The sequence below is a fragment of the Chrysemys picta genome, chromosome 2 (assembly GCF_011386835.1).
Source record: "Chrysemys picta bellii isolate R12L10 chromosome 2, ASM1138683v2, whole genome shotgun sequence".
NCBI lineage: Eukaryota > Metazoa > Chordata > Testudines > Emydidae > Chrysemys > Chrysemys picta.
Genome location: NC_088792.1, coordinates 16,059,853 through 16,078,870, shown reverse-complemented (window position 1 = coordinate 16,078,870; position 19,018 = coordinate 16,059,853). Strand labels below are relative to the sequence as shown.

Below are 19,018 nucleotides of genomic sequence, written 5' to 3'. Positions count from 1 at the left end.
GGGGTGAGGGGATGAAATGAAGCTTTACAATAGGAATGCAGCTAAAGGGATACAATATATCATCATCTCACTAAAGGGGGACTCACCCATTGAAATGGAAATATACTCCGAAAATGTTCCTGGGGGAACTGTCAGAGTCAATAGGCCTAACACTGAACCAAGCCTAAAGATAACAACATTTTAAAATATTTCTTCCTGATCCTGATAAACAATCAGCCCTTCAGAATCACAGCTGCAACCGAGATAAAGCTTCTTAGCTCAGCAACTCACAACAAACAAAGGGCACTGGACTGCTTTTTTTAAATATTATCAGCACATGTGCACACCACTCCATTCCTCTGCCCTGGCCAGCCTCTCTCTTGTGCCTGGTCCACAGAGACTGTGTCTAGTACAGCCCCCAGCTACAGAGCCTTGGTTGTTTAGCTCAGGCTTTCAGCTCTGAAGGCCCCCAGTTCAGTCTGGCTGTCAATCAAGATGATGGCCATCGCACATAGACACTCCTCCCCCCTGCTGATAGGATGCTCTTAACTTTAAAAGTTCATTGCATCCATTTCATGCAGCCTGGCAGCCTGAAAGTTCACAGGGTCAGAATTGCTTCTCACCAGGAATAAACTGTGAAATGTGTATGAAAATAAGGTTTTAAATTACAAGTGAGATTTCTGATCTGACTACTGCAAGGGATAGACTAGATTTATATAGTGACAGAAAATAAGGACCAGAGTCAGAGCTGAGGAGGAGGGACCCAAAGCCACCTAGCTGTTCACTCAATCCTGAGGCTGCCCTGGCACCAGGCCAGTCTGCAGAATAGGCTGTGCTAATCTATGCCAGGTGCCACAGCTCCCAGAAATCTTTCTGGCAGCTGCAAAATACCAGGGTCCAGGGATCCCCCAAACACACTCCATTTTTCCTTGGCTATTCCACTTACACTGGTGGGCAGGAGAAGGGGTGGTGCAGAAGCAGTTGTGTGGGTCTATCTTCCCCCCCCCCCCCAAGGACCCCTTACACATGGGCAATCTTCACGGAGCTGGATTCTCCAGGTTTAAGGCAACTTTGTGCCGTGGGGCAGGGCAACCCACAGTAGGGCCTGACCCTATATATACAGTCTCTAACACTGGAATTCCAAACTATAGATGTCAATTTCCAGCAACATGGGGGATGTGCCGCTGTATCAGTCATAGCTAAACTCTGTATTGTCAGATCCATTACCCAGTTTATTTCTACCTGTTTTCTTATATTATGAATTAATATTCAAAGCACACAATTTTAAACACACAATACATAAATATAGTCACTTAGTAACAAACCATATATCCAAACACAGACAGTTTCTGATGCATTCAATGCAGGATCAAAGTAGGGAATGGCAAACGGTGTTTTAAGCCACACTTGTAGCCCCCAAATTCTGGGACTGGTGATCAGCTGGGGATAGGTATGGGGGGGAAGAACTGCGTAAGCCAGGGACATGCAGCAGGTGGGACATATTGGGTGATGACCAACCAGTGGCAGGGTTGAGAGAGAGAGAGAAAGAGAGAGAGAGAGAGAGAAAACACACCTTGCCCCACCACCACCACCAGCAGCAACCACACACAGAGTCCCCAGAGAAAGTTCCAGGCTATCCTGGGCCTCTTTTGCTTTTCCCATACCTCTCCACTTTGCATTAGGGTTCCTTCAGGAAGGGAATCTATGGTGCAACAGCTCCCAGCGCAGTCCAAACATTTGGCTCCAAGAGAAATGCGGCAGAGCCACATAAAGCCCACAGCTGCCCTCTGCTCCCCATGGACACTCCAAGATTCATGTGTGGGTCTGGTGGGGGAAGACACTTGCTTTGTTCTTCAGGAGGCCAATCCCCACCTCAAGCAAGAGTACAAAGCGGGTACCTCATGGAGTTTTCTGTCCCTAGGAAGATGTTACTGGACAGCAGCACCTTCTGAAACTGCTTTTATTCAGTCCTCACACAGGCAAACACAACCTGAATTCAATAGTTTTGTTTGAATAAAAACTCAGAATTTGGCTCACTACTATCGGACTATCAGACTATACACTCTTTGGGGCAGGGCCTGTCTTTTTGTCTGTGTTTGTACAGCGCCTAGCACTGTGGAGTCCTGGTTCATGTCTGGGGCTCCTAGGCACTGATGCAATGCAAATATTAATAAAATACTACTAATAATAAATTAATAAAGTAAAGCTCTGGTCCAAAGCCCAGTGAAGTTAATGGGAGTATTTTCATTGAGTAAAAAGGGTTTTGGATCAGGCCCAAGTCCTTATGATTTAACTTTTAAAAAGTGTTTTAAAATGCAGTTAACCTTTGAAAGCAACACACTTAACACCTAGGATTTTATCTCCATCCATTTTAAACCATGTGATTAGCTCTATCTAGTCTATACGTGCCATTACCCGCTGGTATTATTACCGTATGCTGGTTAAGCATTCATTGGCTAGGCAATAGGGCTATAAAAAAATTACATTGCAGTGTTTGACTGATGAGTGATTAAGTACATAGCAAAGTACAACTACCATGCTTCAATATTCCCAGTTTATTTCCTTATTTAACTAACAGTAAATGACCCAATAAACAACAACACTTGACATAATTTATCTAAAAATACCCAAACAAAAACCTCTGAAAATTTCAGGAGGGGGGGATGAGGTTTCAGAAATGGAGAGCCTGATCCACCGAAGTCAATAAGAATCTTTCTATTGACTCCACTTGGCTTCGGGTCAGGCACTTACAATAGTTTTGGAACCCTTTATTATGAAGCTACTGAATGTGTTTTAAATGCCGCGACCTGCTGGTGTTAACTGTTCATGGTGATTTTAGTTTATACATACAGCCTCGCTCAGGGGCTGAGTCTGATCTCACTTACTCCACTCTCACACCACCAGGTTTTTACAGTCAGCTCCACTGACTGCAGGAGAAGTGCTGCAGATTTGCTATGGTGTGAGGCACCAGAGACACACCTAAACGCCTTGGTTTCACTTTTTGAAGGTCACTTTAGCTCACTAATAAAATAAAACCACAACTGATTTCTTCAACAAGATCTTTCAAACTTTTCAGACAAAATCTCACATTCAGCTGCTCACACTATCCTCAGCGGGACCGCAGAATTATTTCCTTGCCACTCCCCAGGTTACTTCAAAGGAGGCAGCATAGTAAAGCACAGTGCTTTGGGGCATGTTGCTGGAATCTGAGGAGAAATCATTGGAAGTAATCCAGTAAATCAGAGCATTCCAGGAAGATTTTGGCTCTGTTTAGGACAGAGCAAACGGGTCAAGAGCTATTAACTTAGCATCCTTTGGGACAACAACGAGATATTAAATGTATTGTGAAAGGTGAATGCTTCTTTCAGTCAATGGAACAATACTTGTGTACTGATTAGGGCATTTAATAGTGCACCAAATGAATAGTGGAAGGGAAATATACATTGCATTTACCAGTTCTACTTATGGTTACATTTTCATAACCATGTTTTACAATCCACCAAAAGAGGCAGAGAGATCTTTGGTACTCCAGTATGTAACAATATTTAGCAGTATTCATTCCCAATTACTTGTTTGGATGCCATTTGGTTGTTTAAACGGTCTCTTTGTGCTTTAAAGCTTATATGTACTGCATATAAAATTAAATTAAATTAAGCATACCTTCTTCTCACTACGGGAAGGAGAAGAACAAAACTCCATAGACTCCACCATGAATCTCTCTATGCACATCTAATTTTCCTATGCAGCACTTAGGTTCTGACCCAAAGCCCACTGACATAAATAGGAGTCTTTCCACTTTCTACAACGTGCTTTGGGTCAGGCCCTCATATTGTAGAGTCATTGGCTCTACAGAAAAACCTAAAATATTTATTTGTATTATAGTAGTGCCTAAAGAAGGGGTGTGGAAAAAAAAGAGATTTTCTAGTTCTCTCTTCCTTTCTCTCAGTTTGCTGTGGTGATTTCTTTTTTAAATTAAGATGAGTGGTTTCATAACATCATTTACTCTTCTCTCTTTAACAGGCTGTCTGTTGAGAAAGTTTGAAAAACATCTAAACCCACTAAAAATCAGGAAAGCTGTTCATGTACAATATATAATTACATGTTATATTTTAATCTCAGTACATTATCTTTCAAATTATATCTTGTTTCACCAGAAGGAAAAAACATTATTTTCTAAAATTAACCGCTCAAAGGTCTTCTAGATAATTTTTGTGGAAATGTTTTAAATACACAGCTCTTTCTTGGAAACTTTTACAGAATAATTAAGGATTTGAGACAGGGAATATGATTGGATATATGTTGACACTACTACACAAACTGTCACCTAGACCCAAAACTCTTACCCCTTTAGGGTAAATTCTATTTTCAGTTACACTAATGTAAATCTAGTTTAGTTTCACTGAAGTCAAAGGAGTTAGTCTGTATTTACACCAGTGGAACAAGGAGCAGAATTTGACCATCAGTTTTGGGAATTTAGGAACAAAAACTGCATAAGAACTTAAAGATTTGGCTTGTGAAGAACAGCCTTCATCACTGGTAACTGTACGGTATATTACAACATTTAAAGGGGTTATTTTCCCATCAATACACATGCATGCAGTAACTCCCATTCTCATTCAATGAGAATTACATGTATGCATCAATTGGAGATTAGACCTTTCAAAGTGAAATACTGTTGAAGAGAAAGAAAAAAATCCTTAAGATACTTGTAGTTTTTTCCATATCCTTGTATTAGCAAAATATTACATGCACCAATTGTAGCAGATCTTACCGACAACCCTACAAGCCCATCCAGCAGCATCAGAGTAGTGCATTGCTCTACCATGTTTCAAACTCCAAATCAGCTCTTCACTCTGGGGCTGAAAATGTAGCAGAAGCCGTATGCTTAGCCACTGGGAGGCAGAGAGAGCCTCTGCATCATTCTGTAGCAATCTCTATACTAATATGGGGAGTACTTGCATCCAGCTATCCTCTGCTGGAAGGGCAAGACAATCCCTGTAACATGAGAACCATAGCAGGGATGGGAACTGGAGTGAAGACACAAATGTAGGGACCAGGAGAACTCCCTATTTGGTGTGTGGGAGGACACTGTTATTTTAAACGCACAAAGTATTTTAAAACTTATACAGACTACACTACATCTTTTACGAAGTCCTCATAAACACTCTCGCTGCCAATATCAGTGAAAGTAATGTACTTTTGGTACATAAAGTTGCCTTACCCTAAGCACCTAGCTCCATTAAAACCAGCATAATTATCCTGTTATAATAAGGCAGGTATTTTAAAGAGGCTGTAGTGTGATTTTTTAATTGTACATTATGTAACCACCTCTAAAGTATCAGACCTCAGAGTACTCTAAACGGCCAACTCCTCACCACATTCTGATATTTAAATGATGTGTTCTAAAGCTGATTTCTAGTAAAACTGGAATAAATTATTTTTCCTTAATAACTGTTACCACAACTCCACCAAGTGAACGAGATTTGCAAGGCTTGATTTCAACATGGGAAGTATTAATCTAACATTTCTGATCCTACCACTTTTTCAACTAATAATCTATAGAACACGGATGAAATTTAAATCTTTACCATATATTTGCATACATAAACTTTAAACTTGTTTACATGCTAAGTACTCACAAAGATTGTTTTAAACAGGTTCATATTTTATAGGAATGTATTACTTGTTGTGAGGGAAATTACAACACAGGGCCTATTCTGAGGATTTAAGTGGTGCAAAAGACTTGTGCTGACCGTCTGGGAAAAGGTGAATTTCATCCGGTGAAAGTTGCAGAAATGATCTTTTTCTAATGTATGTTATTATGCTGGTTACATAGAACCAATTCAGGATCTGATCCTGCAATCCCTGAGTCAAGAGGGGTTTGACAAATGGAATGCTTGTAGGACTAGACTCCAAGACTGTATGTTATAAACAAGAGTAAAGAAATTTTGCATATTTAGGCACCAGGACTCAAAAAAATGGACCTTTGTCTGGATAACAAGAATAGTCAGTTATAATATAAGGAATAAAAAAAACCCCAAGAGTTTTGAAGGGTTATTATAAACTCTCTCTCTCTCTCTCTCTCTCTCACACACACACACACACACACAAATGGGTTTAGAAAGAAACTTCCTCCAGGGGTAAATTATTCTATAACTGCCTATGCAGGGGCATTTTAAACCTTCCTCTGAAAATATCTGAAAGTAGCAGGGACAGCATGCTGAACTAGATGGGCCATTGGTCCTATCCAGTCTGGTAATTCCAAGAATCTTTTGAAGTGCTAAGCACTTCTGAACATCAGACACTCCATAGGTACCTAAAATTAGATTAGGTGTCTAACTTTAAGCACCCAAGTTTGAACATTTATTACTATTTTTAAAATGTTCCATATTAATGTGGCATCAAATTACAAAGTTAGTTAACGCACATTCTGTAGATAATTTTCAAATTATAACCTGGATTTAGAGTATTATTAGAACTATATGTTTCTGGAAATTTTGGGGAGACTTATGTAACATGATGGTAGCATTGTGTACCACTGCTATAGCTAAGGGAGTGTTAGTATTAACAATGTAAACTCCTTTGGAGAAGCTTATGAGTGAACTGGAAATGTTCAGTTTGATCTGAACATTTATATAAATATTTCAGCAGAGAAACAATGTTTTTTATTATTGTTACTTTTAATAATTATAATATTTTAAAAAGTCTGGCCAGTTTTAGATTGGGAGGGGAATAGGCAAGAAGGGGCAGTTTAAGGGTGTAATTTCAATGTGACTACAGAATTTCTAAATGTGTCAATGTAAAGAAGAATCTTAGTGCTATTTCATTACTTCCTGCATGTTACTTCTATGTTTAAAAAGCTTGTGCAATATATGAATTATCAGGTTTACAGTCCCACCATTCCTCCCCTCCCCCTAAACCCAAGATGAGATGTGAGGAAACAGCACACAGTAGATCTTAATCCCTTGCATGGCTGCATATAATCAGGCATGATCTGGCCCTAAATAATTTCACCCCAGTATCTGCAGTATTCTACTTGTTCCCTGCAGTAAGTAGAGGAAAATACCAAGGCAACACTATTTATCAAAGGAAAAATAGGCATATTTGTAAGGGTGACCACAGTAGCTGTGCCAAACCCTAAAGGTAACCAGTTCCTACACATTGGCACTAATGGACCTCGCATGACAAACTAATACATCACCTGGGTTGATTCTGTGACACAAATACTAGAAAAAAGCAAGAGAGGTTAGGGACATTCCAGTCCTGAAAGAGTTTTCTTCTCCTCATTACTAGTGACTCTAATTACTTAGAAAAAAGAGAAATGAGATAAATCCTGTAGAGCCAGAAATGTGACCTGATTTCCATCCTCATTTAGAAACTGTTACTTTGCAAGATAAGCCTAAAGAGACACTGTCAGGTCAAAGTGCACCCACAGTTTCAGTTTTGGATGAAAAACAAAACAAAACAAACAAACAAGCCAAGATTACAGGGTGGGGCAGTTTGTGCTATAATTCAGGTATACAATGTTTTCATCACTTAAAACAGATATTTTCTCCCAATTAAAGAGCCAGAATTTGGAACTAGGAAGCCTTCTGGCCAAAGCCCAGGAATTCAATTCCTGGTGATGCCACAGACTTCCTTTGTGACATCTGGCAAGTTACTTAAACTCACTTTTGCCTTCTGTAAAATGGGGATGATAATACTTCCCTATCTTATAGGAATGTTGCATGCCTGAAACCAGTGGGGCTACTTGTGGAGAAAAATATTCCTCCATGTGAAAAAGGAAGACAGAATCTGAACTGTATGTTTGTAAAGTGCTTTGAGATCCTCAGATTTAAGATGCTATAGAAATGCAAAGTTTTATTATTGATTGCCAAAGAGCAATGGCTCTCAACCTTTCCAGACTACTGTATCCCTTTCAGGAATCAGGTTTGTCGTGTGACCCCCCAAGTTTCAAAATCAGACATAAAAATACAAAATTGTCACAGCACACTATTAATGAAAAAATGTTTACTTTCTCATTTTTACCATACAATTATAAAATAAATCATTTAGAACAGGGGTAGGCAACCTATGGCACGCATGCCGAAGGCGGCACATGAGCTGATTTTCAGTGGCACTCACACTGCCCGGGTCCTGGCATCTGGTCCGGGGGGCTCTGCATTTTAATTGAATTTTAAATGCAGCTTCTTAAACATTTTTAAAACCTTATTTACTTTACATACACCAATAGTTTAGTTATATATTATAGACTTATTGAAAGAGTCCTTCTAAAAACGTTAAAATGTATTACTGGCACGCAAAACCTTAAATTAGAGTGAATAAATTAAGACCCGGCACACCACTTCTGAAAGGTTGCCAACCCCTGATTTAGAATATAAATATTATACTTACATTTCAATGTATAGTACATAGAGCAGTATAAACAAATAATTGGCTGTATGAAATTTTAGTTTGTACTGACTTCACTAGTGCTTTTTCTGTAGCCTGTTGTAAAACTAGGCAAATATCTAAATGAGTTGATGTATCCCCTGGAAGACTTCTGTGTACCCCCAGGGTTACACATACCCCTGGTTGAGAACCACTGCCTAAGAGTAAACATTAAGAACCAGAGAGAAAAAAACACATCACAGACTGGATCCCCAATCATGTATGATGAGTTGTGTCATATTTGTATAAGAACATTCTTAGCGTCATCACGTACAAAGAATTATGTAAACTCAACTTCTTGAGGCTGAAACCTTTTGACATGTAAACCTAAAAATATCACAACTTGTACCACAGGCCAACATTAAAATTACTTCATCACTGAGCTACTTTCCCCACAGAAATTGGGTATTTTTTCTAAACAGCCTATATTTCTGAGGGTCTTTTTCCCCTGCACTTGCCATCTGATAAAGCTATGCAGACAGAGACTATTCCCAAACCAGTAGATATCTCTTCCATCTCATCCCGATACTGGTACTCCCCAACTTTCCAGGAACCAGCTAGTTTAGTATTTCTTGGCAATAATGTGTCCCCCAAAACAGCACCATCATCTTCAAATACACTGTGCTCTCAGGCCATTAAAATAAGTGGACTGCACATCCCCACTCCCTAGCAGCTCTGACCTTTTACAGTCTCTGCCACCAAAAGCTTATAGGATTCTGCCACTTCCATCTGCATCTCCACCTGCCTTGTTTTCCCAGGCCAAAAGCAAGGATCAAATAGACGTGTTTCAAAGCACATCCCAATTTCCTCCCCCTGCCACCTTTCACTTCAAACCATACAGAAAGAATCCAGAATTCACTCCTCCAAAACATTTAAATCCTGGAAAATGTCAGGAAAACCAACTTCAGCACCTTGGACAGGACATTTATAAATAAATAAAATAAAAATAAATAAATAACAATTAAAAATCTGAAAATCAGCCCTGAAAAGGTTGAAACGGGACACGAGCCTATTGGACACATCCGTGGACTTGTTTATTTTTAGTACCGATAAATCCTCTTTGGATCGCACCCAGTGTTTAGACCACTACGTGCCCTGTCTTTCGGGAGAGTTACTCCTTGCCAAAGTGGTGAGACGAATTGCATTCCCTAGTTCTTAACACACCCCTCCTCTCTTGGCGAAATCCCCCCCCCCCCCCAAAACGGCACCAAACCCAAAAGGAAAGGTTAAGGTCATGCACCACAAATCACCTTTATTCAATCTTTCGAAGCAAAACCAGACCTGTTGCTCTGTGCGTGTTTGTGTGTTTTTAAAAGCTCAACTCCACACACCCCCCAGATCCCCAAGAAAAATCCGATTTATTCCTATTGCAGCCACATTTCGGTTGCACAAATTTTGCTTTCCTTCTCTCAAATGGTGCCCCCCCCCACCCCGAGTAGGTCACTGCCACCCTTCCAGATGTCCTGATAAAACCATGATCACCACGCAGGAGTCCTCCAGATCGCCCCATGCTTTTATTTTAATATTATCATTAGCCAAATGAAGATCTCAATTCGGACCGGTATCTTCCAAACCTTTTTAAATATGAGTGTTTTGCAAACTGCTTTAGGGTGAATGCTGCTACCACAATACACATGTGATATCCTAGATTATGTTTTGACAAATAAGATAAACACTATGTTTATTCTTTTAACGAATAAGATCTATACACACACAGACCCCGGCCCCTTAAATATATATTTTTAAATCTAAGGCACTGTGGGTTCCCCCCCCCCCTTCAAACTGGCTATTTAATTTCTGACCAACTGGGTCCGACATCACATTATCGAAAACATTGTTCTGATGTTCGTTATCGTGATGGTGCTTTTCGATCTGGAAGTAAACACGACGATGACTGAATAAAAAGTCACCCGTCAGCGGCAAAGCAGCGGCTCTCACACCCCAGCACCAGCTCCGCTGATCCAACTTCTCTCGCTTCCCCGTCACACGCTAGTCTGGTCACCCTAATTCTACAGCCCAGCACTGAGCAGGCGAAGGGCAGGGGAGAGCAGGGGAGAGGGGTGGGCAGCAGGGGGTTCACGGTGTCCCCCAACTCTCGTGTCGGAACCATTCCCCACAAGGGAAGCGGGGGCTCCAGAGCAGGGAAGGATCAGCCCCCCCCTTCCCCTTACAGCTTTCTCCTTCTCGGCCCCATCCAGAACAGGACTTATTCTCCCCTCACAACGAACCAACAAAAGACACTTACTGGCTTTATTTAATAGTTCCTGCTAAACCCAGCGTCACTGCATTGTATCCAGAGTTTGACTCCCAGTTCGGGAACTCCCCAGTGGTGGAAACTCCAGCTCATTGCGGCGGCTCTTTCCCCCTGGAGCGATTCCTCCCCATCCCGGACGGCGCCCACTCCAGAGGCTGCATGATTTATTCGCGCCCGGCCCGCCTGTGTGGGGACGCGCAGCTCCCAGCCCGGCCAGCCAAGGGGAGGTGTTAGCAGGCGCCGCCCCGCCCGCCAGCCCCGCGCCCTCTGCCCGCTACCTGCTAGCGCCGGACTCCGGGAGCGCTTCCCCCTGCGCCAGCGCTACCGGGCAGCGCCCCCTGCTGGCGACCGGCCGCTTCTCAATGGGTAAATTAGCTCAGGGCAGCTGTGCGGGACAAGCGGGATGGTGGAGGGAGTGCTAGGAGAAGCGGGGTAGAGGGGGAAGCCGTGAGTGGTGGAGCAGCTGTGAGAGGGAAGATAGGGTGGAGAAGTAAATGGGGGAGGAGCTGTGAGAGGGAAGCTGGGACTGGGGGAGCTGGGAGAGGGGGGAACGGTGGGGGGAAGATGGGACAGGGGAGAGGAGGGAACGGTGGGGGAGCTGGGAGAGGGAAGATGGGATGAGGGGAGCTGGGAGGGAGGAGATGGGACGGGGAGAGGGGGGAACGGTGGGGGAGCTGGGAGAGGGAAGATGGGATGAGGGGAGCTGGGAGGGAGGAGATGGGACAGGGGAGAGGGGGGAACGGTGGGGGAGCCGTGAGAGGGAAGATGGGACGGGGGAGCTGGGAGAGGGGGGAACGGTGGGGGAGCTGGGAGAGGGAAGATGGTAGAGGAGGGAAGGGTGGAGCTGGGAGTGGGAAGATGGGACGGGGAGAGCTGGGAGAGGGGGAGATGGGACGGGGGAGTGGAGGGAAGGGTGGGGGAGCTGGGAGAGGGAATATGGGACAGGGGAGCTGTGAGGGGGAAGACGGGACGGGGGAACAGGGAGAGGGAAGGTGGGATAGGGGAAGGAGGGAACAGTGCGGGAGCTGTGAGAGGGGGGATGAGATGGGGAGGAGAGAATTTTGGAGCAGCTGTGAGGGGGGAAGATGGTAAGGTATGAGAGAATTTAATAGTGGAGCAGATGTGAGGGGGAAGATGGGACCAGGAGAGGAGGGAATGGTGCAGCATATGGGAAGCGATAGGTAGGATGAAGAAGAGGAGAGAATGGTGGAGCAGCTGTGAGGGGGAAAGTGGGGATCGGGGAGAGAAATGAATGGTTGTGCTGCTTTAAGCGGGAAGATGGGATTGAGTGGAGAGGAGGAATTTGATTGGAACACATGGGGAGTGAGGAGGGTCTTGATCAACCTGGTAGAGGGGAGAGGATTGGGGTGGGTACAGAGACTTGGAATGTCAGTGGACACTCTTATTTCAGAATAAGAGTGACTTTTTGCAGCTTAGCTTAACCCACTTCCAAAGCAACAGAAAGATAAATCAGAAAAAGGGCAGTCTTGCACAGGAACAAGAGCATCCACACAAGGAGATATACTTTACTGGTATAGCTATAGTCATTTAAATTCTCACCATACATTATAGTGGTATAACTTTCCCATACAGACAAGCCCTGACTGAAAGTCAATGGAATTTAGGCTCCTAAGTAGCTAAGTCCCCTCTGAAAATGGGATTTAGATGCTTTTAAAGATTTTATCCCATGTTCTTGAGGAACCATGAAAAGGCATCAGGACAGGACAGGACGGTTTATTGCTCTTTCCTACAGAAGAGGGGAATGACAACATATAGCACTTTTCATAGATTGCTAAGCACTTTACAATGGAAGGATCATTATACCCATTTTACAGATGGGTAACTAAGGAAGTTAACTGACTTGCCCAACGTCACCAAGCAGACCAGTGGCAGAGCTGGGAATGGAAACCAGGTCTCAGTCCAGTGTTCTAGCCACTAGGCATCACTGCCTTGGCTAATACTCTGCTTTGGTCTGAGATGTAGCATTGTTGTGCTGATGCTGGCTTTTTGATCATTGTGATATGTATTTGTGCTGAAAGTTACATGTGCGCATTTGAGGTGCCTATTGCTTTGGTACATATTTGTTGGTGCTTTAACAAAACAGACTGCCTCTGGAAGCCTCCTATTTCACCCCATCCCAGGTCTTATCCCCCAACTCTTATTTACCCAACTATCTGCTCTGCTACCAGGCTACCAATGCTGCCTCGAGCTTGTGCTCCAAATGAACGTCTCTCCTGCTCAACTCCTATCCCTCAGTCTTCTTGCTCCCCATCTGCAACCTCCCCAACCTCCCTCCTTCTCAACGACAATCACATGGGATCTCAGCTGAGACTGCAGCTTAGTGGAAACTCATTCAGCATCATACATGAAAATTGCTAAAAATAATGTCAACAACGTGTATACATTGCAGTTAAAATGTTTTCCCACGATGATGCACTTATACAATTTTACATGCATTTTGTAACATGATGAAGCAAATAAAGATGGAGCTAGCAACCTTAGTCAATGGGAAATGCTGGATTGTGGGTGTAGCAAGTTGTGATTCTAAATTTAAGGAGAGTAACGTTTGCCTACTAGCATTTTACATGCACACACTAACGTCATTCCCCCAGCAGTGACTTGATTGTCCCTCTCTTATTAGCCTTCAGGGTGAATCTGGTTCCTTATACCAGAGCAAGGCTTTTTTGAGCTACACTGCTATAAGTGTTAAATTCATCTGTGGCTTTTCCTGTGAAAGCAAAAAAATGTGGTGTTACAATACCTCACGTGAAATGCTGGGAGCAAGTGGAAAAGGACTTACCTTTGATTAATTTTTCTTTAAAAATTGGGAAATTACTCCCATCCCACCAAAATAATAGTACACCTCTACCCCACTATAACGCTACCTGATATAACACAAATTCTGATATAAGGCGGTAAAGCAGCGGCTCCAGGGGGGCAGGGCTGTGCACTCTGGCGGATCAAAGCAAGTTCAATATAACGCGGTTTCACCTATAACGCGGTAAGATTTTTTGGCTCCCGAGGATAGTGTTATATCGAGGTAGAGGTGTATTTGTTTATTTTTGATAATGAAATGAGCTCTTTTGTGCCAACTAACCCAAATAGATAGGAAACACTAAAGTCAAATATTTACTTATTTTACTTGTAAATAGCTAAGATGAATAAAAGGTGCAAGGGAAACAGTCACAAAGAATGGAAATGATTTGCCCAAGGCTACAGAGTAGGTCAGTGGTGGAGCTGAGAACAGAACCAAGTCTCCCAAGTCCAGGGTCCCATCCCATAAATCATCTTCCCTGTGTTTCATAAACTTTCCCTATAAAAAGGTACATGCTATTTGAGTGTTCCTTTTTAACTGTCTTCCCTTCTGAACATTGAATATTCTGTATGTGCTGAAGTAGTCATAAAACTGTTAATGAAAAAACATAACTGAAGGCAGTTACTTAGACTTTAAGCTCTACTTACATTGTAAAGTCTCTGGGGCAGAGACAAGCTTTTTGTACAATGTCTAACACAATGCGGTCCTGGTCCATGACAATGTCACCTAGGCACTACAGCAACACAAACAAAATATTAACAAACCACTTAAAAAGTGGAAAAAAAAATCAGATAAATAAAACAGGACCACCTGTTTTATTTTATCCAATTTAAAAATTAGATAAAATAAAAAGACATTTTCTGCCACGCTAAAAATTTTCTTTTTAAGGGAAATGTGGTGGCAAGTTTTGGACACGTTAACATGTTCAAAACAAGCAGCTGATATAAGCAAAAAGTGTATGTTTAGGGGAGCCAATCAATCAATTGCCGTCTACCTTCCATCCACACCCTTTTCTCCAAAAGCGTGCCCCTGTTTTTTCCTAAGCAATCAGACCTATTCTAAAAGGATCACCAGAAAGCAGCAAAGGTGCTGCCAATATGCCAGTTATTTTTCATGGAAAATTTAGATTTTTTTTTTCTAAATTTCAAACTAATATTTCTTAAAGGAAAACCTGAAATCCAAAAATTGATAAATGTTTGGCTTTTGAAAGACATTTGGGGTTTTAGAAAGTGTTTCTGGATTTAAAAAAATGGATTTTGGTTTCTGATTTTGCAATGAAAAACTGGAAAATTCTTCAAAAGTGAACTTGTTCTTCACTTTGTCTTTGACAAAAAAAATTAATTTGATGAAAAATGGTCAGATAGCCCTAACAGGCAAACAGACTGATAATTCATATAGATTATGAATCACTACCCAATGACTGGACAATAACTAATGTAACACCAATATTTAAAAAGGGCTCTAGAGGTGATCCCGGCAATTACAGACCGGTAAGTCTGACGTCAGTACCGGGCAAGTTAGTTGAAACAATAGTAAAGAATAAAATTGTCAGACACATAGAAAAACATCACTTCTTGGGCAAAAGTCAACATAGTTTCTGTAAAGGGAAATTATGTCTTACTAATCTATTAGAGTTCTTTGAAGGGGTCAACAAACATGCACATTGGAAAAAATAACCCCAACTATACATATAATATGATGGGGGCTAATTTAGCTACAACGAATCAGGAAAGATCTTGGAGTCATCGTGGATAGTTCTCTGAAGATGTCCACGCAGTGTGCAGCGGCAGTCAAAAAAGCAAACAGGATGTTAGGAATCATTAAAAAGGGGATAGAGAATAAGATGGAAAATATCTTATTGCCCTTATATAAATCCATGGTACGCCCACATCTTGAATACTGTGTACAGATGTGGTCTCATCTCAAAAAAGATACACTGGCATTAGAAAAACTTCAGAAAAGGGCAACTAAAATGATTAGGGGTTTGGAACGGGTCCCATATGAGGAGAGATTAAGAGGCTAGGACTTTTCAGCTTGGAAAAAAGGAGACTGGGGGGGGATATGATAGAGGTACATAAAATCATGAGTGGTGTGGAGAAAGTGAATAAGGAAAAAGTTATTTACTTGTTCCCATAATATTAGAACTAGGGGCCACCAAATGAAATTAATGGGCAGCAGGTTTAAAACAAATACAAGGAAGTTCTTCCTCACACAGTGCACAGTCAACCTGTGGAACTCCTTGCCTGAGAAGGTTGTGAAGGCTAGGACTATAACAGGGTTTAAAAGAGAATTAGATAAATTCATGTAGGTTAAGTCCATTCATGGCTATTAGCCTCTGTTTGTCACAGGGTGGAGATGGATTACAGGAGAGAGATCACTTGATCATTACCTGTTAGGTTCACTCCCTCTGGAGCACCTGGCATTGGCCACTGTCAGTAGACAGGATACTGGGCTGGATGGACCTTCGGTCTGACCCAGTATGGCTGTTGTTATGTTCTTATGTTCATTAGCTATTGAGTGAAGCACAACACACAGGCTCACAAATAAAAAGTAAGTTAAGTCACAAGGTTCCACATGAAGTTTGCCATCACGTCAAAACAGAAACGGTTTAAGAATCTTCCTCTAGTACAAGGGTAGGCAACCTATGGCACGCGTGCCAAAGGCGGCACGTGAGCTGATTTCAGGGGCACTCACAGTGCCCGGGTCCTGGCCACCAGTCCGGGGGGCTCTGCAGTTTAATTTAATTTTAAATGAAGCTTCTTAAACATTTTAAAAACCTTATTTACTTTACATACAATAGTTTAGTTACATATTATAGACTTCTAGAAAGAGACCTTCTAAAAACATTAAAATGTATTACTGGCACACAAAACCTTAAATTAGAGTGAATAAATGAAGACTCAGCACACAACTTCTGAAAGGTTGCCGACCCCTGCTCTAATAGTAGGTGTGATGCAATAATTATGAATAATTCTGTGTCAAGACAACATCTCCCTCTACTGGCTAAAGAAAATATTGCTTCTTGTGGCAGCAATTACCTTTAAAACAAAGATGAACTGTAAAGAAACCAAGGAGTGGGCATGTTTCTTTGAGCCAGAGTATGTCCTGCAGGTAAACAATAGGAGCAGCCACAAGACCAGAACTACACAGAAGTTTAAACTGAGCTATTACTTTTGAGTTGCCAACAAAGCAGACCCCAGGAAGGAGTCCATTTTAGATACTAATGCCCCAATCCTGCAAATATTTACGTATGTTTAACTTTACTTGCTCTGAGTAGCCTCAGTGATTTTAGTGAAACTACTCATAATGCATAACTTTGGGTATGTAAGTAAATCTTTGAAATATGAGGTCCTAACTCCAGGCCTGTGTGCTCTGTTGTGGATGAGGGAGGGACTCCGCCTGTTCACACTGGCCAGAAGCAAAAACAGAGGCTTAAAGCCATAATATCCCTGATATTTCTATGCTAAATAATGAAGTCAAAATAAGTAAATGATTTGCTAAGACCATCTTTAAACATAATACAGGAACAGTAAAGGGCACAAGCAAAAATCCTTTTTGTTTTGTGTTCAGTTCACTTTAAAGGGACACTGTTGGGTTAAAGAAAATAGCTTAAAAACCCCCAACTCATTTCCCTTCATTACTAACAGCACCTTATATTGTTAAGATCTCATTTACTTTCCACTCAAAGCTGGTTTACTCTCTTGCATTTCACTCAGGTTGGATGCAGAAAATATACTATTCAGTACACTATCTGGCTGTCATGCACTAGCACAGTGATGCAATGTGAAAGCAGCACACATTGTAGGGGAACGTTTGACGCCAAAGAGTTAAATTGCGTTTCTTTTTAATTAGTGAAAAAGTGTGGCACAAGATTACTTGGCAACCAAGGCAACTGAATGGTGTCATTTTATGCCATTCTGGCTAGTGGAAACATGGACACATGCTATATTTGTGTTTGAGAAACTCTAGTTCAGATCTTTTCAGCTGGAGGGATGCAGTGGAACTGTGTCATGGATAGTTGCCCAATAGAGTATAGCCAAACCCAAGCATGCAAATTTCATAAATCAGGCCCAAAAATCACGAGATTGGCTTTAAAAATCATGAGGTTTTTTTTTTTAAACTTCCTTCTTTTTTATCCCAAATGAAATCTCTAATTCTCAGGCAATCCCAAGACTCCAGGAGCTGGAGAATTAAGACATGTAACCATTATTTTGAGGCTTGTGATAAAAATGCAAGAGTTGGCAACCCCACCATTGCATGGTTCTTTGATAAAAAAATAAAATCCAAACCAGATAAAGCCTGGTCTTGGGAAGGAAGGAGCACCTTGCTCCCTGTCCCTCCTACCCATCACCCAATCTCAGAACAGCTACTCATTTGCACAGGGCTGAACTCCAGAGCAAGGGAAGCAGCACTTCAAGGGCTGTAGAGCTGGCTTCACAGCCTCTTGAAGCAGCACTGTGGGGAAGGAAAGGATGGGGGACTGTAGAAGAGCGAAATCACCCCTGCAACACCTCCTGCTGGTGACTCTGGGAATTAGCTCAATCCAGCCATCAGAGCACCCTCTGCAGGCTGGTGATCCGCCTGTCCTCTGGCCCCATGTCCCTCCCAGGACCCCAGTGCCCCTTTCTCTGGGTGCTGCCCCCTGGCAGTACACCCCTCAGTACTAGGGGCTCCCCTCCCAGGGGACCCCCCACCCACTATCCCTACCTCACCTCAGTATCAGGTGACTGCCAGTCATCATCTAGCCCCATGCCTGGGGCAGACTGCAGTATAGGCCACTCATCATTGGCAAGGAGGGTTTGGACCTGCTGCCTTGGCCTACCTCTGCGCTGCCCTCTGCAACCCCCAGTACCCCTTGGCCCAATGCTAGGCAACAGCCTGAGGCTTTCCAGGCTGGAGCTCCCCAACCTTTCCCCAGCCCTGCTCCACTCAATTACCCTGTCTCAAGCTCCCTACAGCCAGGCCCTTCTCTCTCCAAGTGCAGAGAGAGACTTTTGGCCGCTGGCTCACAGCCTTTTTATATAGGGCCAGCTGAGGCCTGATTGGGGCGTGGCCCAGCTGCAGCTGCTTCCCAATCAGCCCAGTTTAGCAGCCCCCAGCCACAACCTTCCCCCAGGGCTGTTTTAAGCCCTTCAGGGCAGGAGCGGGGTAACCACCCCGCTACAGGGACAGAGAAGGACCTTGTTATTATTAATCATATATATTATGGCAGTGCCCAGTGTATGTGCTGGGCACTGTACAAACACAGAGTAATGGACAGTCGCTCCCTTGTAAAGCTTACAATCAAATATACCAGTGTTCACCCTACAGCAGAACTAACCCACTCCCAGCAACCTTCCCATACCAAAGCAGTATGAACCAAAACCCAGGGCCGCCCAGAGGATTCAGGGGACCTGGGGCAAAGCAATTTTGGGGGCCCCTTCCATAAAAAAAAGTTGCGATACTCTAGTAACATGTATTTGGAAATGTAAAAAATTACCAGTGAAATACATTCAAAAATTAATTTTTAATAATTTGAAAATACACGAAATACATTATTT

General features: G+C 42.5%; 1 protein-coding gene across 3 annotated transcripts in view; it reads right to left on the bottom strand.

The window, feature by feature from the left end:
* Positions 1–10,883, bottom strand: part of LOC101946771 (sodium channel protein type 5 subunit alpha-like) — a 323,447-nt gene extending 312,564 nt beyond the window's left edge. For 2 of the 3 annotated variants that reach the window (XM_065582695.1, XM_065582701.1), the window contains exon 1: positions 10,655–10,882. The gene's annotated coding sequence lies outside the window, so the exon portion shown is untranslated. Of the gene's footprint in view, positions 1–10,654 lie in introns of all 3 variants that reach the window. The other variant, XM_065582696.1, reaches the window with a different exon arrangement.
* Positions 10,884–19,018: the final 8,135 nt, after the last annotated feature.